General features: G+C 32.4%; 1 protein-coding gene and 1 non-coding gene across 6 annotated transcripts in view; both read right to left on the bottom strand.

Moving 5' to 3' along the window:
- Window positions 1-15146, bottom strand: part of NOVA1 (NOVA alternative splicing regulator 1) — a 145615-nt gene that overhangs the window by 59809 nt on the left and 70660 nt on the right. The window lies entirely within an intron of this gene.
- Window positions 2599-2789, bottom strand: LOC128589564 (U2 spliceosomal RNA). Its single transcript, XR_008381106.1, has one exon. It is a non-coding gene; the product is annotated as a U2 spliceosomal RNA (small nuclear RNA).

The following is a 15146-nucleotide window of genomic DNA, read 5'->3' as shown; positions in this document are numbered from 1 at the left end:
AAGACTCGATGAAAATTGGAGTAATTATAATTGGACTAAAAATATCCAAGTATATATTAAAGATAAAATTGTCAAAACTCAGCAATTGACTAGACAAATAGATGTGATGGAAAAGGAAGATTGAAAGTTAACCCCAAAGTTCTAAATCTTCATGACTGAAATAATGGTAGTGCTAAGTAAGACACAAGAAAGGGAGAAGCCTTTTTGACAGAGAAAACTAGTTGGGCCTGTTGTGAATTTGATACACTCTCTACATGTAAAGATGAAGGAGATATAATAGAGTTTTATTACTGATGGCTGAGGGCCATCATGTTCTCATGTACATGGGACTTTAATAATAGCATACAGCTGGGCTGCGACTGTGGCTCAAAGGAGTAGGGCGCCGGCCCCAGATACCAGAGGTGGTGGGTTCAAAGTCGCCCCTGGCCAAAAAAAAAAAAACTGAAAAAAAAAATAATAATAACAACATACAGTACACACAGAAAAGAACAGGATCAAGGCTAGGTCTTTATGAAAGACAAACAAATTGACGACTGGCAAGAGAATGAATAAGGAGAGAAAAAAAGACATTTCTGAAATATTCACTGAAAGAGGAAGTATAAAAAAACACTTATCTTGGCTTTAGGTTTGATTAATTAAATGATAATTTATTATGTTTACTTCCTATTATAGACCACCTGAAAAATAAAAGCTCAGTACATAATGGTCCCTGGCTTCAAGCAGCTCATGATCCATTTATAATCTAGGTAGCTTCCTTCACTGTTTTTAGAATGCTAAGATAAATTGCAAAATAATGAAAAATAAGACCATCTATTATTTCCAAACATCATGTCCTGGTGGTAGGAAAACTTTATGTATTATCTCAGTTAATAAATAATAAGAAATTATATACATAAAAGGTAAAGATTAAAATGAAATAACTGATAAAGTGGAAACTTAAATCTTGTAGAGTCCAAAGACAGATACTCCCAAATACTTGGCAAAAAGAAAATGGAAAATATGAGGGGTGTTGGTAATGGATAGCACTGACAGGATTAAGGAGAAGGTGAAAAAGTAAAGAATCATCATGGAAGAGAAGTGAACAACATGAATAGAAAACTAATTGCAAAATGAACTTGTGGACAAAAAGTTTTTAAATAAAGTTCACCAAAAACCTTTTGGTTCTTGTTCTTTACTCAAAAACAAAATAGAAGACTAACCAGTCAGAGTTATTATAGATATATTTTATATTCTCATTAATAAGATTGTAAAAAAATTAGATAAAATTATACATGTATTTGTAAATGATAAATGGCCAATCCAGACTGCTTACTGTTGGTTCGACAATTCAATAAACAGATTATATAAAATAAATCAGTTCCAGCATAAAAAGCCTAAAAGAAAACATCATATTATGCTGTAAATACACATAACTTAATAGTGTCCTCCATAAGATTTTTATCTATGAAACTATCTTTTAGCACAGTAACTGGCACATTTAAGATGTTCCGTAAATGTTGTTGAGTTAATCAAGAAGTAAAGAAACATTCTTAGTAATCTTACTTTCATCTTGTAAAAAATGGTTTCTAATAGGTACAAAGCTGTGCAAAACTCATGGCTAAGCTCCCCACACATACATAAAGTATGTCTAGTTAATAGTCTTTATCCTCAAAAAACAAGCTATTCAGATTATTTGATAGAGTAAAAAATTATACTTCTTTAAGGAAAAAATTATTTTCTATTTTTATTTGTATATTTTTCTCATTCACATGAATTCAATCAATAGCCAAAACATACAATGTATCCATCCTTATTACATCTTTAATTATTTCTTAGAGTTTAGCTTAATTATCCAAAAATTTATAGACATGATATAAAGAAGATTTTCCAAAAGTTTTAAGGTGTGTATTGGTGCAGGTGGGTGGGGAGGGGGGGTGAGGTATGGAAGGAGACTCAGAATTTGACTGAGAAAGGCTTTCCCTGTCTTGGTCAGGAATGCCAATCCACAGCCTACAGGCCTCCTGTGGCCCAGGATGGCTGTGAATATTGCCCAACACAAATTCATAAACTTACGTACAACATTATAAAATTCGGGACGTGATTTTTTGGGGGAACTCGATTGTGTGGTACTTGAACATGAATGCTGTAGACGACAACGTCATCTTGCAATGTTGTGTAAAATATACATACACTCTCGCTGTTTGCACTCGTGTGTGGCTTCGGTTTTACGGCAGTGGGCAGCTTCCAGTGTGTTATCTTTCAAGCATAGACAAATTCACACCATTGGATGTTACATGTGCTTATGGTGACTCAGTGAGGCAGTGATTAGTGATTACCAATAATACTTCAACCTACCATTGCAATGTTAGGCATTTAATGTTATTTAGAAGTCAGGAAAAGATTCTTATTTAATTATTAAGGGTACTTTCACACCTCAGCAGTGCCTCACATTGTGCCCTCTGCACCTTATAACTGGTCCTCCACCTAACCCTGCATTGGCAGCCCAGATATGGAAGGTCTCAAACCCTGCTTTCTATTTCCCTATTAGTTTTCATAATAAAAGTAAATATAGTCTTTTTATCTATTTATTTTTATTTTTATTTTTTTTTAAGTCCCCTGAGGGGGTGCACCATTCCTGGAAGTACTGCAATACTGGGTCGATGCGTGGAGTGGACGGAGCAAGCTCCTATTACAACCACCTGCTCCAAAAATCCATTTAATATATTGTTCTTGGATAGAGGACGTATCAGATATTAAACTGATAAGAACAAATACTATACTAGATCTTAGCCAAAAGGCCAAGAAGCGATCTAGCTATTTTTTTTTTTTTATCCCAGATTGGCTTTTGCAACATCTCAAAAAAAACCAAACCAAAACAAAAAAAAACCCAGAACACTAAAAAAGAAAATTTATAGATGGCGGAAGATTGTTGAATGAAAAGTAGATGATGATTACTTCTTTGTACAGGTAAACAGTAAGGCACTCTGTGTAATTTGTAGGGAATTTGTGCAAGTGTTCAAAGACTGTAATTTGGAAAAGCATTACGCAAAAACACGCTGCCAAATTCAATGCATAAAGAAGGATTGTGTCATAAGGTCAAAACAGCAGGGCTGAAAAGAAGTCTGTCTTCTCAACAAAATTTTTAAAAAGTTGTAACTCAGATAGATTCCATTGTAAAAGCTAATTATGTGGTAGCATAATTGATAGCAAAAAACTCAACAACCACTTACTGATGGTGAGTTTATCAAGCCATGTATGAAAAGCATGGCACATATAATTTACCCTGAAAAAGGGGGGGATATTTCTAATATCAGTTTGTCCCATCCTATTATAGTCAGGTTAATAGAAAAAATTAGAAAATCTACTGAAAAAAGTGTAGAGAATAAAGCAGCTAATTTTAAATTTTATGCTTTGATAATGGACAACAGCATTGATGCTACAAATAAGTTCAACTTGCCATTTTTATTAGAGGTATTGACGAATATAATGTTACTGAAGAAATGGCTTCTTTAGTACTGTTAAAAGACACAACTAAATCAAGGGATTTATAGGGAGCAGTAAAAAACATGTTAAAGTGATTTTCTTTGTTCACTGTCAACATATCTAGGTATTACTGATAGTGTCCTGGCAATGGTAGGTAAAAGAGAGGGGGAGTTGAAAAATTAATAGAAGATGATGCAACTGCCACCCAAAACTCAAGTTTGATGAAGCATCATAGCATAGTACATCAAGAAAATATATGTGCAAAAAGCTTTAAAAATGGATAACACCATGCAAATTGTTATCAAGAGCGTGTATTTCATAAGGGCCAAGGGACTGAATCATCACCATTCCAGGAAATCCTTAAAAGTATTGGTGCTGCCCACGGTGACATCATTTACTTTTCAGAAGTAAGATGGCTAAGCGGAGGCCAAAGGTTGAAAAGATTTTATCATTTACAACACGTTATCAAGTCACTTTGGTATCAAACAAAATTTGGGTCAGAAATAGACAAAGAAAACTGGTTTACAGGTTTAGCATTTTTAGTGGATTTAATCCCTCATTTAAATGAGTTAAACATGCATCTTCAATGTGAAAACCAATTTATTAATACAATGTTCCAAACCATAACAGCATTTCAATGAACCTGAAATTATGGTAAACTCAAATTAAGGCAAATAATTTTATGTATTTTTAACATGTTGGCCTAAAGCAGACCTGTGAATGGTGAAAAATATGCAGCCTTGATATTGAAATTTGGAAACAGATTTCAAGATTTCTGTGAAAATAATATCTGGGTGCATTTGCAACTTCATTTTGAGTCTACATAAATACGTCACCTGCCAATTTTCAAACGAAATGCATATAGCTGTAATCTGACATTTAACTTACCATCTCTCTTCACTGGACTTTTATAGATCCTATCTTCCCAAAGGTAAATATCACTGGCTTCAGAATCAAATCCCTATCTCATTGGGAAGCTATATATTTACTCCTGAATTACTAAAAAATATTTAATTAAGACTTCTTTTGGAATTCCTTTTAAGGTCAAGTTTATGAGCTATGCAGTCAGTCCTATTTTTTAAATTACTTAATAAGGCTTTTCACACTTCTTCACAGAAGTACTTCTAACTGCAAAGAAATATAAAAAACACTGGAATAAGGGGAAAGATGACAATTCATAGAAATAAGAACAGAAAAAATGCTACAATTGGCATTAAACATAACGTTTTAAAGAGAAGTGGGACACCTGATAAAACATTTGTTAATAATTTAAAAATTATTAACATACAATTAAAATCAAGAATCTTATTTTCAAAAATCATTTGGAAGCACGCATAAGAAAACTGTTGTCATGGAAACAGGCAGTGCAAATGGCAGTAAATCCATAAGAAAATGTCAGTGCATCTCAACAATGAGTGAATAAAAATGCCACTTATGAAATAAACAACACAACGAAAGAAAAGTACGACGTTATTTAAAATGTTTTAAAACTATAAATTCCCTTCTACAAATTATATTTAATAATGAGTCAGGTAAAAATAATAATAAACACTGGTACTAAAACAAAGCAAAAAGTATTCTCCATCAAGCATTGATTAGGGAATTAAAAATACTACTACTATTATTGGGTTTAATAACTGCAAATTCAAACAAGTATATCATGCATAGTATGCTATTTATATTTATATTATAATATTACATAAATTACACTTAGGAAGTACACAGTACACAGCATTTGCAATCGGTAACTTTTTTTGAAGAGCTAATGTCCATTAATAAAATACAGTAGAACCCTTCTGTAATATGCAATTGGTAACTTTTTATGAAGAGCTAATGTCCATTAATAAAATACAGTAGAACCCTTCTGTAAATTGACAACTCAAGGGAATGTAACAAACTAGTCAACATGCAGAGGTGGTGAACATGAGGATGTAAGCCTACTGAACTGATATGTATATGTGGTCCAAGTTTGATCTGTGAAAATTAGGTCAACTTAAAGAGATAGGCAATGTAGGAAGGTGGTTAATTATGGAGGTTCTACTATGGTATATTATGATATTGTTGCATTGCTTTTAGCCAAATTAGTCTAATAACTTATGGATGTAATATTCGCAAGAAAATTAAATGATTAAAAGATAGATATAAGTTAATATCAAGAATTTATTTTTAAAATCCAAGCTTAATTAATTAGTTAATTAATTATTATTTAAGACAGAAGTAGTATAGACACGCCATCATAGCTCATTGCAACCTCAAACTCCTGGGCCCCAGAGGTCCCTCTGTCCCAGCCTTCTCAGTAGTGGGGACTGCGGCTTACAGGCCACCACGCCCATTAAGTTTTCTTCACTTGAGACAGGTCTTGCTCTTGCTTAGGTTGTGCTCCTGACCTCAGGCAATCCTCCCACCTCAGCAGCCCACAGTACGAGCCATGGCATCAGGCTAAGTAAAATTATTTTAAATTTGAAAATTCATAAAATCAGGATAGATCCCGTGAAACAGTAAATATTTAACCAAATTATACCAAAATCACACAGCCAAAGTTTTATGTCAGACCCAGTATAAGCAAAGGCAAGAACATAGATCATATACACCTTACATTATCTTATATTGTCATTTAAAAAATGTTTCCTGTACAAAAATCAGCTCTATGAAACACACTTTTTGTGCATATCTAATGTCCACGAGGAAAGACTGACCTACATGCTCACATTTATGATAAACCTGTGTCCTTAGAGAAAATTAAAACTTCACATAATTATAATAAAGTGTTCAGGTTAATGGAGGAATTAATTCTCAAACATACTGGCATTATGTTACTTACATAATATTAAGGAGTTAATAGGTTTAAAAATAGGACATTAAATAGGTAGTGTCTAGGTTTCATTCTTCCTTTCTGAATAACGTGTGCAGTTCTTATGGCAGTTGACATAAGTAGTACTTTGTCTTATACTCCAAAAGAACACCCAATCAAATTTAAGGCTGCCACAGAAATAAACAGGTTTTATACTTGTATGGCCTTGCTACATAAAAGTAAAATAAAACCTTAATTCATTTTCCTATTTTTTTATGATTTTAAGTATTTCAAATGAGATTTTGATGAAGGAAATGCATTCTTTTAATTAAATATAAATATGAATTGGGACAGACACTATAATACCAGTTTGTTTTAATTATTAATTCTCTCTATATTTGTCCTTATCTTCAAAAGCAAACCTCTATCCTAATACGTCTGTCATTTTCTTCTTATAGCAATCCTTGTACCCTAATTTTCCTACTACCGCTATACAATACCATTATTATTTTCATGTTTCTAATCTTTCAATTTGTGTCTAATAATTTTCCCCCTTTAGTTTACCAACATATATAGTCTTCTAATATCTACAAACTTCTAAATAGTAGTTCAAAAATCTTCAAAAATGGTCATAAAATAACAAAAATTGATAGTATTTGTTACTCCAAAGCTATAAAAACCATTTCAAGAGAAGTTCTCATTTTGTTCCTTATGCCATTGTTAGGTTCATTCCTTTTGAAAATTGGTAGGTCCCAAAGCCTCTGCTTAGAGGTGCAGTTTGCATGGACTAAACCCTGTCTGCAAGTGTGCAATATGAAACTATGGATAAATTGTCTAACACAGGATAGGGCTCGGCTCAGAGTGGGGCACGCAAAACTTGTCAGCATGTCTATGATACTTACATCACAGTTACTTTCCATTTTTATAAAAATAAAAGATCTTGGATATGTATGCTTTTCCTACAAAAATGCATGATAAAGAATAAATGATAAAAGAAAAAGCAAGTATTAGTTAAATTTTGATTTTAGTGAAAATTACTGTAATACTTTATCTGTAAAGACAAACATCATGGTTGTGTCTTAAAGTACTCTGCAGAATCTATACATTTCTCTTCTGAGATTCATACATTTCTGTAAATTTTATTCCTATTTTAGCACTTACTGATGTGTATAATATATATATACACATATAAATATAAAAGTACAAGATCATAATTGTAAATCTTAAATTTTAAGAACACACCCATATGACCAGCACTCAAAGCAGGAAAAAATGTTAGAAACACCTAACACTTCAGGTATTACCTGCTCTCGCAAGACAAATCACTACTCTGACCACTACAGGGTGTCCCAAAAGTCACTGTTCCTAAGGAAAATGAGAAATTGCAGCTAAACTTACCTTTATTTAGAAATATTTATTTATAAAATTTTACTGAGGTGGCCAACATGTAGAAATATTTGTAAAATATTTTGTAAAATTTTGTAACAAATATCTGGTAAATAAAGTACAGTTAGCTACAATTTCCCAATTTCGCTACATATGGCAACTTTTGGGACACCCTTTATTATAAGAACAAAAATTAGTTCTATGAAATACTACATGTACATGGAATCATATAGCATTCACTCTTTTACCCCTGGCTGCTTGGTCTAAATAGCATATGTGTAAGGTTCATTCACAACTTATTTGCAGTTAAGTCATTCTTAGTGCTGTATAGTACCCTGCTGTGCACTGCACAATATAATTTTACATTCTACTGTTGATGGGCATTTGAGTACTTGTCAGTTTGGGACTGTTGCTAATAAATAGTGCTGTCTTGAAATTCTTGCATGTCTTTTGCTGAACACAGTACACATTTCCGTTGGGTATGCTTTCAACTTCTGGAATACTGCAAATGATTTTCAAAAGATGTTACATAACTTAACATTTCTTTTAGCAGTGTATGAGAGTTAATCCCTTACTTGTCAACACACAGTATTGTCAATCTTTTTTCACTTTAGTTGTTCTGGTGGATGTACAGTGGTATACTATGGTTTTAACTTGCATTTATTTGGTGACTAATAGATTTGTCATATTTTTAGGTGTTTACGGGCCATAGGGTATCCCCTTTTGGAAATTACTATTCAATTGTTTGGCACATTTTTATTGGATTACATTTTTTTATAGATTTGAAGGTATTCTAGCACACTGTATTACAAACATGCTCTTACTTTGTAGTTTACCTACTCTGTTAATATTTTCTTCTGATAAGCATAACTTCTTAATTTTAGTAAGGCAAAATTCATCATTTTTTCCTTTGTGATCATAGTGTCTTATGTTCTACTTTAGAAATGTTTATTTTTTTAAAGTCATAAAGGCAATCTCCTATGTTTTTATCTCCAGCAGCTCTATTTTCTTACCATTGGCATTTAGATCTCCAACCTATTTGTGATTGATTTTTGAGAATGTTGTAAGGAAGAACTCAAGATACAAATCTGTAAATATACTTCCCATTTGGCTCCTCAATTAACCCAGTCTATCCTTTCACAAACGCACTCCAGGGTCACTTTTATCATAAATGACCTGACAGTTTCAGTTTCGGTTTGTACTCTTTTATTGAGTAGTGTTATTTGTCTTCCATTGGTCTAACCTAGCAGCAGTACCAAGATGTCTAAATGGTCTTGTTATCTGGTTATGCAGATCACCTAGCTGTGTTTGTCTTTATTTATATGTTCAAAAAACAGAGATCACATGGTTTTCTGAGTCAAACTTCTCTCATACTTAGAATAAAATCTAAATTCCCTACTACTGTCTACAATGCCTATCATGTTCTAGCCACCGCCCACCTTCTCTGATTTTTCCTTGCCCTCACTCACTACACTCCTACTATACTGGCCTTCTAGAAGTACTGTAGCTCTTCTTGCTGGAAGGCGCTTTCCCCACACGGTACCATCTTTGCATGGCATATTTCCTCACAAATAGCAAGCCTCAAACAGGCCTTCACTGACCAACAATGCTTCTCCTCCTGAAATACTGTTAGGAATTGAGTTGCTTATTACTTTTCTTGGCCAGTAGAACATAAACCTCAAAGGAGTAAGCATTCTTTACAGGTCCGATTTCATTGTTTCATTTTAAGAACCTGGATATATAAAGGTTCACTACATATTTGTTGAAATAAATATTAAGAGAGTCTGTATAATACAGTAGATACAAAACTATAAATTGGGAAGAGTACATGGAATATGTAATTTAAGAATGTTAAGATAATTTGAAAACTGGATTAATTATTATAAATACCAAATAATATAGTAGATATAATACAAAACTATAGATTAAGGTACATATATAGATAATACGTACTTTAAGAACGTTAACATCATTTGACAATTGGATTATTATAAATAACAATTTCACTGTCACTTTCCAGCTCAACTTGAAAGTTTAATTTTATCACAAACAATAAATGTCTGAAGAATATATCCATACATAGGTTATATATAACATGCCACAGCACAGTTATAATAAATCACTACTCCATTTCAAACAGGGATAGCCTTTGAGCCATAACAGGTTTATAAACTACCATAAGTTTCTTCTTTCTGAATTTCAGAATAAAGATAATATGCAATTATTTTAAATTCTCAGGAATTATCTGTTAAAACAAGTATACAAAATCTAGTCTGAAAGCAGGACTGAACAAACACCAATTATTCTGATGAATGACAGAGTTAACTAATGAGATTGATTAACTATACTTCTCAAGTTTAATCTCCATCATAAACATGGTAGAGGTACAAAACTATGAATTTTGTTAAATAGTTTATTTCAAATAATAGTGTTATTTTGCAATAAAATATTCTTAAATATGCCCGTTTCAAATGAAGAAAATTTTATATATAAATTGATTACTATATTTCTGAATAAAAAATTTCATACAGTGGACTATTTTAGTTGTTGTGAACAGAAAAAGAATAGAAAAAAGGTCATAAATACTATTTATTTATATACATTGGAATTTATAAAATATTAATACTGGTATTATGAGCAATAAACTATTACTATTTCTCTAAATAATATACATCATAAATTATAATAAAATCACATATAACAATGTTTTCAAATATTTAATAAATACTTCGTTTAAATATTTTAATGGTAAAAATTAAATAAGTTTTTTATTTTCAATTCCAAATTCTAACCACAACACAATCTAAAGTTCTACAGACAATCTATAGTTCTAACATTTAGAAACTTTACTAACTTTTAAATCCACAGAGATAAAATAAAAATAAAATTTAAAAATAAGCGAGTCAGGTAGAAAGCCTTCCTCCTCAAAGTAACTTACGGTAAGCAACAATTAGCCAGAAAATATAATGCATAACCTACAGAAAAAGTTTATAATTATAAAAATAACTGTATCTATTATACATATATAATAATTATAGTTGTCTTTACTAGTACACTATAAATTATTTTTATTCCTGATAAGAAGACTAAATTCATTTCAAGTTTTTCTAAAATTCCTATTAAGGTTGATTGTTAAAAAAAATGATTCTAATGCCCGTTTGGAAATTAAACATTTTATAATTTTCTAAAAGGATACAAATAAGAAAGTATATTGCCTATTAGGCATTAACAAGTACTCTAGTATTTGGAACCATCCTCTGCTTCCATGACCAACAATGACGACAACAAAAATGGATTGCCAGAGGAAAACAAGGCCTGAAACACACTAACAAATAAAGGATTAAGTTTCTTTCAGGTATTAAAAATGAATGAGTACTTATATTATTCATGTAAAAATGAAGGTGGAAAAGCTATTTTAGAGAGGGATAAAAAGTTGATTATAGCATATATAAGAACAGAACACATATATTTTAGATATATTAATGACTGAGCAAAGGCTTTGTATTTTCAGAAATTTGTTTGGCACCAAGAATTAACAACTTTAAAGTATTAATAGTGGCTTGGCACCTGTAGTTCAACGGTTAGGGCACCAGCCACATGCACTGGGGCTGGAGGGTGTGAACCTGGCCTGGGTCTGAAGTATTCTTAATACTTGACCCACTACTCCTTCTTCTAGGAAGGTATACCAACAAATATTTAGAAATTCAGGTATTTATGAGTAAAGTGGTTCACTTACACAGTTTAAACAAATATATCCTAAACAATTTTATTTTTTAACAACAGGTAATAGTTGAAAAATTATATTCAATTGTATATTATTCAGCCTAACTCTATAGCAAATAAAAAATGGTATTTGCTGTGAGAATCACGATTGTTTGTAAGAGAAAAGAAAAGCAAAGTTTCTGATTGAGAAAAAAAAACCAGTTTAAAACTTTACCCATGTTTGTGTTTCTTTTCCATAGTTTTTTAATGCTAACTTTTCTATAAATAAATAAACTTATGATAAAAGCATTTTGGGCGGCGCCTGTGGCTCAGTCGGTAAGGCATTGGCCCCATATACTGAGGGTGGTGGGTTCAAACCCGGCCCCGGCCAAACTACAACCAAAAAATAGCCGGGCGTTGTGGTGGGCGCCTGTAGTCCCAGCTACTCGGGAGGCTGAGGCAAGAGAATCACTTAAGCCCAGGAGTTGGAGGTTGCTGTGAGCTGTGTGAGGCCACGGCATTCTACCGAGGGCCATAAAGTGAGACTCTGTCTCTACAAAAAAAAATAAATAAATAAAAAAAAATAAAAGCATTTTAAATGAAAGGTATTGCCATTATTTTAAAATTTTTATTTTAAATTTTTTATAAATTAGACTATAGATATCAGCTTATTTTATACAGCCTTCTTTTATTAATAACCATCTCTTTTATCACTTTTATAATATGAAAATCATTTGAAATTTTACTATATTCCTAGTTTTAGAAAACATACTGGTATAAAAAAATCTCATTTTCAATTTTGTTTTTTAATTAATGTTTTATATATGTACACACTGTGTAAAAATCAAATCACTTATTTAGCATATTGTCACATCAAACATTTATTAATTTTTTTGTAGTGAGAACACTCAAAACCTTTTTTAACCAGTCACCCTACTATGCAATAGAATGTTTTAATTTAGTCCTCATTTTTTAAATTATATTTGAAAATAAGAAAATTATTTCTAAGATTTTTTATGTGTAAAATGTGATAACTAAATTACATATTTTTTCATGTTTATTATAAATTTAACATTCTTTGAAACTATAGAGCTTTTCTGGAAAGAAATACATAGGTTCAAAATTGAATTTTTTTTTTTTTTTTTGAGACAGAGTCTCATTTTATCACCCTCAGTAGAGTGCCATGATTATAGCTCACAACAACCTCAAACGCTTGGGTTCAAGTGATTCTCTGGCTTCAGCCTTCTGAGTAGCTGAGTCTACAGGTGCCAAGCTATTTTGGGTCTCACTCTTGCTCAGGCTGATCCTGAACTCCTGAGCTCAAGCAGTCCACCCGCCTTGGCCTCCCACAGTGGTAGGATTACAGGCATGAACCATTGCACCCGGGAAAAACTGAAATAATTTTTATCAAAATTTTGTAATGGGTAAACTAACATACAAGAAAATATTTTCACCTTTAACATTCGATTTTATTTAAATTCAAATTATTTACTCATCTTTCCATGTAAAATTAATATCTTTTCATGGGTGGCGCCTGTGGCTCAGTGGGTAGGGCACCGGCCCCATACACCAAGGGTGGCGAGTTCAAACCTGACCCTGGAAAAACTGCAACAAAAAATAGCCGGGCGTTGTGGTGGGTGCCTGTGGTCCCAGCTACTCGGGAGGCTGAGGTGAGAGAATCACCTAAGTCCAGGAGTTGGAGGTTGCTGTGAGCTGTGATGCCACAGCACTCTACTAAGCGCAATAAAGTAAGACTTGGTCTCTAAAAAAAAAAAGAAAAAAATAATCTTTTTGCAATATATTTAGATCAACTTATATATCTTCCAACATAACAATAAATGCTGCACTTTAAATATAAAAGTTATTGCCAATGCCCTCAAAAGGCAATCAATTAAGAATTTCTGAATGATAATCACAAATGAAGCAATAATATTGTAACTTGTGAACTACACTCTGAGTTAGATTCTCAAGGATTGTGGGAGACCCCTTGAGCAGAGGTAGAGGTGAATACACACAAAGATACAAAGTGAGGATATCATCACTGTCGTAGCAAGTGACACACATTAGAGAAAAAAACAGCACAAATTAAGAATAGGAAGAGTAGGGCCAGATTATAAAGGGCTTTGAAATTCACAGAAAGCATTTTGGATTTGATGCACTAGTTCTTAGGTGAGTAATATCATGTGAATTTGGCTTAGTCAAATTAGGTTCACACGAATTTGGTCTAGTAAAATTAGCCCGATTAACACTTATGCAAATAATTAGAAAAAGAAAGGTAAGTGAAGGGGAATAAGGAATCATAAGTAACTCCTAAAATAGTAGACTAAAATAAAATGTGTCTTCCCAATACAAACTTTAAGTTATTTTTCTAGTAACTTCCCTGACTCTATTTCTCTTCCTCGGATTTCTTATGAATACTGAGATATATTGATAAAATCCCGAGGAGGATTTAAAATTCATTCTATGAAAAACAAGAAACATGACTTTGAGATGATCTAGTAATTAGCAGAAAAATAGCAGAGGAAAACAAATTTTCTAAAACAAGTAAAAGAAGGGAGAAAAGTTTTTCTAAATTTATATTCTTATCAATGTGCTCTTAGAAAAATTATTGTAGTAATGCATGAATTGATAAAAAAAATGGGTAAAATTTTTACTGATACACATATGCAGTTGATTCTCAGTAATCAACAGTTATGTTCTATAATGTTGCCACAAACATTGAATATCGAATAGAGAACTGTTACTCCTAGAAGAAATACTTATTAGGTTCCTATGAGCTTCTGGTCACATTTCCCTCAACCATCAACACATAACCTTGTTTTACATGTGCTTCTATTTAAGGACATCTTATTTAGTATTATTGATTCATCAACATTAAACTCATAGCCAACAGCCCTGTAAGTTATGCCTGGAGGAAGATCACCTAACAGAGATACAGCTGATGCTTGAATAACACAAGTTTGAACTGTACAGGTCCAATCACACATGATTTTTTTTCACCCAAATGCAAATCAAAAATACAGTATTTGCAGGCAAACCTGCAAATAAGGAGAAATGACTTTTCCTACATTCAAATTCCTCAGGGCCAACTGCGGGATTTTTTTGAGTATACATGGGTGTCTAGGATCCAATCTCTGATGTATACCAAGGGACGGATATATTTTCTCCATGAAGCACAAAACTGCCTTCTGGACTCAGGAATACTTGATAGTTTAGAAAGCACATCAATACACTTTGAATTTGTCATTTATACAGCAAAGTTACCAAAACATGCACCAAAAATATATAAAATCATGGCATTAGAACTGTGTAGAAACACCTGCTTATAGTATGAGAGCTAACACAAGAATGTTAGCTTGCCTTGTTAGACCTAAGCCATGACTCAATGTTTTTGTCCCTCTGAACATGACTGTGAACCACCGTAAAGGCACTCTAGTTTTAATTTTGGGGTTACAAATAAATTGTAGAGATCTGGCAAATTTGCAAGCCCAGAACCCATGAATAATAAGGATCAACTATATTTAAAAGAATGAAACTTATATGGGCTGAATTTTAATTTCTTTTCTTTAAATAATTAGCTGTACAATCAGGAGCAAGGCACAAAATTTCCTATTTTGTGAAAGCCTCTACAAGTTTATCAACTTTTCTAGCTCAAACACTATACAATTCCATGATGTACAATTTATTATTCCCTGTAATCAGATCTTCAACCATGTTCAATGATGTTGGTGTTAAGAGTTCTCTGATACAGAACCCCAAAGTCTAAAATTAGATTTGGTAAATTTTATGCATATCAAAAAATAAA

The sequence above is a fragment of the Nycticebus coucang genome, chromosome 6, assembly GCF_027406575.1.
Source record: "Nycticebus coucang isolate mNycCou1 chromosome 6, mNycCou1.pri, whole genome shotgun sequence".
Lineage (NCBI taxonomy): Eukaryota > Metazoa > Chordata > Mammalia > Primates > Lorisidae > Nycticebus > Nycticebus coucang.
This window is presented reverse-complemented; position numbering and strand designations above follow the sequence as displayed.